The sequence below is a fragment of the Arachis ipaensis genome, chromosome B4 (assembly GCF_059453495.1).
Source record: "Arachis ipaensis isolate K30076 ecotype BB chromosome B4, ASM5945349v1, whole genome shotgun sequence".
NCBI lineage: Eukaryota > Viridiplantae > Streptophyta > Magnoliopsida > Fabales > Fabaceae > Arachis > Arachis ipaensis.
In genome coordinates, this window is record NC_142439.1 from 83,213,010 (window position 1) to 83,221,989 (window position 8,980).

The 8,980-nt window shown below is 38.1% G+C and overlaps 2 non-coding genes across 2 annotated transcripts; one reads left to right on the forward strand and one right to left on the reverse strand.

Moving 5' to 3' along the window:
- The first annotated feature begins 479 nt into the window (after positions 1-479).
- LOC148568160 (small nucleolar RNA R71) lies at positions 480-586 on the forward strand. The gene has a single exon (XR_015882260.1). It is a non-coding gene; the product is annotated as a small nucleolar RNA R71 (small nucleolar RNA).
- A 7,519-nt stretch (positions 587-8,105) lies between these two features.
- Positions 8,106-8,213, reverse strand: LOC148568161 (small nucleolar RNA R71). The gene has a single exon (XR_015881992.1). It is a non-coding gene; the product is annotated as a small nucleolar RNA R71 (small nucleolar RNA).
- Positions 8,214-8,980: the final 767 nt, after the last annotated feature.

The window sequence follows — 8,980 nt, forward strand, 5'->3', positions numbered from 1 at the left end:
GTCTTTGATCAAGGCTTTGGTCTTGTTGATTTCCCCACCCAAAGTTTGGGTGATTTCTCCATCCAGGGTTGTAGGTCTTGGAGTATGGATCATGGTTTTGCCTAGGTAAATTCCCAATGTAGTTGGCTTGCTCCTGACTACCATCTGCTTCTTCATTCACTCCTTCTTGGGTTGTTGATGAAGTAGAGATTGCTGCTACTTGGTTCCTCTCCATCTTCTTGGTGAGGTCAGCCAGCTGCTGGGTAATGAGCTTGTTTTGGGCCAGCAGAGCATCTACATTATTTAGCTCCATTACTCCTCTTGTGTTCCCTCTTTCGGAAGCATAGAAGTAGTCGTTCTCTGCTACTGTTTCAATGACATCTATGGCCTCCTCAATAGTCTTCTTCTTGTTCAAAGATCCTCCGGATGAATGGTCTACGGCCTTCTTTGACTCATAAGAGAGCCCTTCATAGAAAATTTGCAGCTGCACCCATTCATTGAACATATCGGGTGGGCACCTCCTTGTTAGGTCTTTAAACCTCTCCCATGCTTCATATAGAGTCTCACCATCTTGTTGCCTGAAAGTTTGGACCTCAGCTCTCAGCCTATTGATTCGTTGAGGAGGGTAAAATCTTGCTAAGAATTTGTTCACCACATCTTTCCAAGTTGTCAAGCTCTCCCTTGGGAAAGACTCCAGCCACTTGGCCGCCTTATCTTTGAGTGAGAATGGAAATAAGAGCAGTTTATAGGCGTCAGGATGAACACCATTAGACTTCACTGTGTCACATATTCTCAGGAAGGTGGTTAGATGTTGATTGGGGTCCTCTTGGACACTTCCTCCGAACGAACAGTTGTTCTGAACAAGGGTGATGAGCTGTGGTTTTAGTTCAAAATTGTTGGCATGGATGGTTGGCTTTTGAATTCTACTTCCACAGTTTCCTGGGTTTGGATTGATGTAAGAGCCTAAAACTCTTCTATCCTCCCCAGCATGATTTGCTCGACCTCTTCTGCCATGGTTGTGAGCCTCTTCTTCATGATGGTTTTCCATGTTTTCTTCCATGTTTGGTTCAAAGTATTCCTCAAAGTGTTCCTCCTCTTCTTCAGCACCAACTACACATTTTTCTCTTGCCTCCCTCCTTAGTCTAAGGAAGGTTCTCTCAGATTCAGAATCAAAGGAAGTTGAAGCCCCGCTTCTTCTCCCTGTCATACAACCAACAAGTACAAGCAAAGAGAATAGGTGCAGAAAGTATATCTGTCAGAATTACTTTTAGTGTGAGTGATGCAATATATCAAACAGTTAGTGGGTTAGTGAGATGAATAGTAAATAACAAAGAAAAAGTATGGGGAAGGGAAGAAATTAACTAAAACAGGAAGTAAATGACTCAAACAGAAAATTAAATCAAACAAAAATACAATGCTCAATCTAGTTATCCTCCAATCTAATCATTGTTGATGCACAATCAATCCCCGGCAACGGCGCCATAAACTTGATGCACGAAAAACTTGTCTCTTAACAAATTTCCTTCGGCAAGTGTACCGAATTTGTCGTCAAGTAAAAACTCACAATAGAGTGAGGTCGAATCCCACAAGGATTGATTGATCAAGCAACTTTAATTAGAGGAATATTCTAGTTGAGCGAATCCAGGATTTGAGTTTAGAATTGCAGAAAATAAAATGGCGGGAATGTAAATGACAGAAAAAGTAAATGCTAGAATTAAAGAACTGAAAGTAAATTACTGAAGTAAATTGCAGAATTGTAAATGGGAATGGGGGAATTGCTCATAAGAGTAAATAACAGAAATTAAAGAGAATGGGTAAGATCAGAAATGGGGAGTTCATTGGGCTTAGGAGATGTTGCATTCTCCGGATCAATTTCATTTTCATCTCTTCCTCAATCAATGCACTCATTGATCTCCTTGGCAATCTTAAATGATTGAATTACAATTTCTTGTAATTCAATCTCTCAAATCTTGATCAATAGCCAATTCCTTGGTCAATTGCTCATGAGAAGAGATGAAGTATGGTCACTGATTATACCACATGTATTTCCCAAATCAAGTGTTAAGAAGATTATAGTCACATATCCATCCAAACCCAATTTGGTCCAGCATGAGAAAGCATTTCTTGCTTGATCTGTTCATTCCTCTTTCAAGGTTCAGAAGAGATCCAAGTATGAATAGCTTCTTTTCCAAGATAACTACCCAATTGGATGAAGATCGAAAGCTTTCAAGTAAAATCAAGAGAAAAGATAGAAGAAGAATAATGAAAACTAGTATTGATCCATCAAATTACAACAGAGCTCCCTAACCCAATGAATGGGGTTTAGTTGTTCATAGCTCTGGAAAATAAAAACAAAGATGGAGAATACATGATGAAAACTAGAAGTGTAGAGAAAGTAAATACATAGAGTAATTCTATGCCCAGAGGCTCCCTATATTTTCCAACTCCCAAATTAATTCAAAGTTACTCCTATATATACTACTCTTCTACTCTTCTAGTTGGTTCTTCAAGTCTTGGGTCTGGGCCTTTGGATCTTGAGTTTGAAGCAGTTATCTTCTTCATTGGGCTTGGCTTTACTTGCAGAGAGAAAGTGTGAAGTGGGCAGAGACTTTAGCTCAGGACGTTAGTGGTGTTAACGTTCAGTGAAAATATGGGTTCGAGAACGTTAGTGACATTCAACTTTTTCACTAACGTTCCTTACCCAAGTAAGAGCCACGTTAACCTCAACGTTAGTGGCACAAACGTTGCCACTAACGTTGCCTCTTTGTCCTTCGCGCACGTTATTGGGACTCAACTTTCCTAATAACGTTGAGAAGCCTCCCCCTTCCCTACGTTAGAGTCCACGTTAACTTAGTTAACGTGGCTCTTTTAACGTAGGCGTGCCAACCTTCGAGAACGTTAGTGACACTTAACATTGTCACTAACGTTCCAATGTGCCCCTTAGCTCCCACGTTAGAGTCCACGTTAACTAGGTTAATGTGGCTTCTAACGTGGCCTTGCTAGCCATCTCCAACGTTAGTGACAAAGTTGAGTGTCACTAACGTTGGCTCAACATTCCCTTATCCACGTTAGCTTCCACGTTAACTAAGTTAACGTGGAAGTTAACATGGCTCATGGTGGCATGTGTGGGCTCCTTCCAACGTTAGTGACAATGTTGGGTGTCACTAACGTTGGCGTTACCTCCCTTCTTCACGTTAACTTTCACGTTAACTAAGTTAACGTGGGAGTTAACGTGGCTCATTGGGGTTTGTGTGGGTTCCTTCCAACGTTAGTGATAATGTTTAGTGTCACTAACGTTGTCGACCACCTTGTTCCTCACGTTAGCTTCCACGTTAACTAGGTTAACGTGGGAGTTAATGTGGCCTAGTGTGACTTGGCCAACGTTAGTGATAATGTTGAATATCACTAACGTTGGCTTCCCCCCTTTCTTCTTAACGTTAGAGGCCACGTTAACTAAGTTAACGTGGTGACTAACGTGGCCACTCATGAGCTTGGTCCAACGTTAGTGATAATGTTAAGTGTCACTAACGTTGGCTCCATTTCCCTTCTTCCACGTTAGAGTTCACGTTAACTTAGTTAATGTGACTCTTAACGTGCGCAATGATGACTTTGAGAGCATTATTGGCAATCACTTTTCTCTTTAACTTTGCAAGTTACTCCCATTCCACGTTAGTGTTAACGTTAGTGTAACTAACGTAGCCACTAATGTGGTTCTTCTTTGCTTCCTTTGTCCTGAAATCAAGCAATAAAGTGCATCAAAGTTCTAGTCCAAGTCATGGGAAATGCAACATCCAATTTGTCCTTAAATTCATGCAAAATCCTCATGAAATCATGTAAAGTGCACAATGTATGCTTGAATCAAGATGTAAGTGAATATCTACCCAAAACTAGCTTATTTCCTAAGAAAATGCATGAAACTACCCTAAAAACAGTAAAGAAAAGGTCAGTGAAACTGGCCAAAATGCCCTGGCATCACCTATCCTAGTTGTGGACCACTAATGAGCGGATAATTTATACGCTTTTTGACATTGTTTTTAGTATATTTTTAGTAGGATCTAGTTACTTTTAGGGATGTTTTCATTAGTTTTTATGTTAAATTCACATTTCTGGACGTTACTATGAGTTTGTGTGTTTTTCTGTGATTTCAGATATTTTCTGGCTGAAATTGAGGGACTTGAGCAAAAATCAGATTCAGAGGTTGAAGAAGGACTGCTAATGCTGTTGGATTCTGACCTCCCTGCACTCAATGTGGATTTTCCGGAGCTACAAAACTCGAAATGGCGCGCTTCCAATTGCGTTGGGAAGTAGACATCCAGGGCTTTCCAGAAATGTATAATAGTGCATACTTTGGCCAAGAATAGACGACATAAACTGGCGTTCAACACCAGCTTTCTACCCAAATCTGGCGTCCAGCGCTAGAAAAGGAGCCAAAACCAGAGCTGAACGCCCAAACTGGCACAAATACTGGCGTTCAACTCCAAGAAGGACCTCTACACGTGCAACACTCAAGCTCAGCCCAAACACACACCAAGTGGGCCCCGAATGTGGATTTATGCATCAATTACTTATTTCTGTAAATCCTAGTGACTAGTTTATTATAAATAGGACCTTTTACTATTGTATTAGGTATCTTTGAACGCATGCTATCTTAGATCACAATTGAGGGCTGGCCTCTCGGCCTTGCCTGGACTTTCACTTATGTATTTTTAACGGTAGAGTTTCTACACTCCATAGATTAAGGTGTGGAGCTCTGCTGTTCCTCAAAGATTAATGCAAAGTACTACTGTTTTCTATTCAATTCATCTTATTTCGCTTCTAAGATATCCATTCGCACCCAAGAACGTGATGAAGGTGATGATTATATGTGACGCTCATCACCATTCTCCCCTATGAACACGTGCCTGACAAACACTTCCGTTCTACATGAAATAAGCTAGAATGAATATCTCTTAGATCTCTTAATCAGAATTTTCGTGGCGTAAGCTAGAATGATGGCGGCATTCAAGAGAATCCGGAAAGTCTAAACCTTGTCTGTGGTATTCCGAGTAGGATTCAATGATTGAATGACTGTGACGAGCTTCAAACTCGCGATTGTTGGGCGTTAGTGACAGATGCAAAAGGAGGGTGAATCCTATTCCAGCATGATCGAGAACCGACAGATGATTAGCCGTGCTGTGACAGAGCATGTGAGCATATTTTTCACTGAGAGGAGGGGATGTAGCCACTGACAACGGTGATGCCCTTGCATAAAGCCAGCCATGGAAAGGAGTAAGACTGATTGGATGAAGATAGCAGGAAAGCAGAGGTTCAGAGGAACGAAAGCATCTCCATTCGCTTATCTGAAATTCTCACCAATGAATTACATAAGTATTTCTATCCCTATTCTATTAATTTCGAAAACCTCATTACTATTTTATATCTGCCTGACTGAGATTTTCAAGGTGACCATAGCTTGCTTCATACCAACAATCTCCGTGGGATTCGACCCTTACTCACGTAAGGTATTACTTGGACGACCCAGTGCACTTGCTGGTTAGTTGTATCGAAGTTGTGAACCATGGTATTGGCACCATGTTCTTGGCGCCATTGCCAGGGAAAGAAAGAGCCATGAATTTTACATAATCAAAGTGTAATTACGATTGCGCGTACCAAGTTGCTCACGTTGCCAGGGATTGTTCGATCCTGGACATCACAATTTCGTGCACCAAGTTTTTTTTGGCGCCGTTGCCGGGGATTGTTCGAGTTTGGACAACTGACGGTTCATCTTGTTGCTCAGATTAGGTAATTTTCTTTTTATTTTATTTTCAAAAATTTTTTCGAAAATATTTCTAAAATTTTCTCATCTGTTTTCGAAAATAATATAAAAATGTTTTCAAAAATTTTTTATTCAAAATTTTTAAAGAATGAATTCTAGTGTTTCATGAAGCATGTGAAGCCTGGCTGGCTGTAAAGCCATGTCTAATTCCTTTGGGAATGAGTATGTCAGGCGTGTCACGTCTGAATTACATGCTGAAGCTTGGCTGGCCATTGGCCATGTCTAGTGTTTTGGACCGGAGCTTTCATTGAAAGCTTGGCTGGCTAGTGAGCCATGTCTAATTCCTGGACTGAAGCTTTAGACTAAGAATGCAGGATTCCTGGAATTCATGTTAAAAATTTTGGAATCCTTATTTTTTTCTTTTTCAATTAATTTTCGAAAAAAATACAAAAAAATTAGAAAATCATAAAAATCAAAAATATTTTTCTGTTTCTTGTTTGAGTCTTGAGTCATATCATAAGTTTGGTGTCAATTGCATATGCATCTTGCATTTTTCGAAAATATCATGCATTCATAGTGTTCTTCATGATCTCCATGTTGTTCTTGGTAAGTCTTCTTGTTTGATCTTGATGTTTTCTTGTTTTGCATCTTTAGTTGTTTCTCATGTGCATTTTTCGTTTGTTAGAGTCTAAACATGAAAGATTTCTAAGTTTGGTGTCTTACATGTTTTCTTTGCATTAAAAATTTTTCAAAAATATGTTCTTGATGTTCATCTTGACATTCAAAGTGTTCTTGGTGTTCATCTTGACATTCATATCATTCATACATGCATTCATTGTTTTGATTCAAAATTTTCATGCATTGAGTCTTTTTGTTGTTTTTCTCTCTCATCATAAAAAATAAAAAAAAAATATATCTTTCCCTTTTTCTCCTTATCGAATTCGAAAATTTGAATTGACTTTTTCAAAATTTTTAAAATCTTATGAGTCAAATCAAATTTTCAATTTGAAAATCTTATCTTTTTCAAAATCTTTTTCAAAAATCAAATTTTTTTCAAAATTCTTAGTTATTTTCGAAAATTCCAAAAATAATTTTCAAAAATCTTTTTCTTATTTTTATACTAAATTTTCGAAAATAACAATAGCAATTAATGTTTTGATTCAAAAATTTCAAGTTTGTTACTTACTTGTTAAGAAAGATTCAAACTTTGAGTTCTAGAATCATATCTTGTGATTTCTTGTGAATCAAGTCATTAATTGTGATTTTAAAAATCAAATCTTTTTCAAAACTAATTTCAATCATATCTTTTCAAAAATATCTTCTTATCTTATCTTTTTCAAAAATTTGATTTCAAAATATCTTTTCTAACTTCCTAACTTCTTATCTTTTCAAAATTTGTTTCAACTAACTAACTAACTTTTTGTTTGTTTCTTATCTTTTTCAAAACTACCTAACTAACTCTCTCTCTCTAATTTTCGAAAATATCTTCCCTCTTTTTCAAAATTTCTTTTTAATTAACTAATTATCCTAATTTTTTTATTTTAATTTTCGAAAAAAAAACATTTTTACTAACCTTTTTCAAAAACTATTCTCAAAAAATCACTAACTCTTTTTCAAAAACTAATTTCGAAAATTCCTTCTCTCTCATCTTATTCTATTTATTTATTCATCTACTAACATCTCATCTCACATCTTTGCCATCTTCACAGTTGTGTTTCTTCCATTATATTACATTCTTTGTCTCCCCCTCTTCTTCTACTCACACAGGGATCCCTATACTAAGGTATAAAGGATCTCTATTATTATTATTATTTCTCTGTGCCCTCTTCTTTGTCATATGAGCAGGAGCAAGGATAAGAACATTCTTGTGGAAGCAGATCCAGAACCTGAAAGGACTCTAAAAAGAAAAATAAGAGAAGCTAAAATACAACAATCCAGAGATAACCTTTCAGAAATTTTCGAACAGGAAGAGGAGATGGCAGCCGAAAATAATAATAATGCAAGGAGGATGCTTGGTGACTTTACTGCACCTAATTCCAATTTACATGGAAGAAGCATCTCCATTCCTGCCATTGGAGCAAACAACTTTGAGCTGAAACCTCAATTAGTTTCTCTGATGCAGCAGAACTGCAAGTTTCATAGACTTCCATCTGAAGATCCTTTTCAGTTCTTAACTGAATTCTTGCAGATATGTGATACTGTTAAGACTAATGGAGTAGATCCTGAAGTCTACAGGCTCATGCTTTTCCCTTTTGCTGTAAGAGACAGAGCTAGAATCTGGTTGGACTCTCAACCTAAAGATAGCCTGAACTCTTGGGATAAGCTGGTCACGGCTTTCTTAGCCAAGTACTTTCCTCCTCAAAAGCTGAGCAAGCTTAGAGTGGATGTTCAAACTTTCAAACAGAAAGAAGGTGAATCCCTCTATGAAGCTTGGAAAAGATACAAATAGTTGACCAAAAAGTGTCCTTCTGACATGCTTTCAGAATGGACCATCCTGGACATATTCTATGATGGTTTATCTGAGCTATCAAAGATGTCACTGGACACTTCTGCAGGTGGATCCATTCACCTAAAGAAAACGCCTGCAGAAGCTCAAGAACTCATTGACATGGTCGCTAATAACCAGTTCATGTACACTTCTGAGAGGAATCCTGTGAATAATGGGACGCCTATGAAGAAGGGAGTTCTTGAAGTTGATACTCTGAATGCCATATTTGCTAAGAATAAAATATTGACTCAGCAAGTCAATATGATTTCTCAGAGTCTGAATGGAATGCAAGCTGCATCCAACAGTACTCAAGAGGCTTCTTGTGAAGAAGAAGCTTATGATCCTGAGAACCCTGCAATAGCAGAGGTAAATTACTTAGGTGAACCTTATGGAAACACCTATAACTCATCATGGAGAAATCATCCAAATTTCTCATGGAAGGATCAAAAGCCTCAACAAGGCTTTAATAATGGTGGAAGAAACAGGTTCAACAATAATAAACCTTATCCATCATCCACTCAGCAACAGACAGAGAACTCTGAACAAAATACTTCTAATTTAACAAACTTAGTTTCTGATCTGTCCAAGGCCACTGTGAGTTTCATGAATGAAACAAGGTCTTCCATTAGAAATTTGGAAGCACAAGTGGGCCAGCTGAGTAAAAGGATCACTGAAATCCCTCCCAGTACTCTCCCAAGCAATACAGAAGAGAATCCAAAAGGAGAGTGCAAGGCCATTGACATAAGCAAAATGGCCAA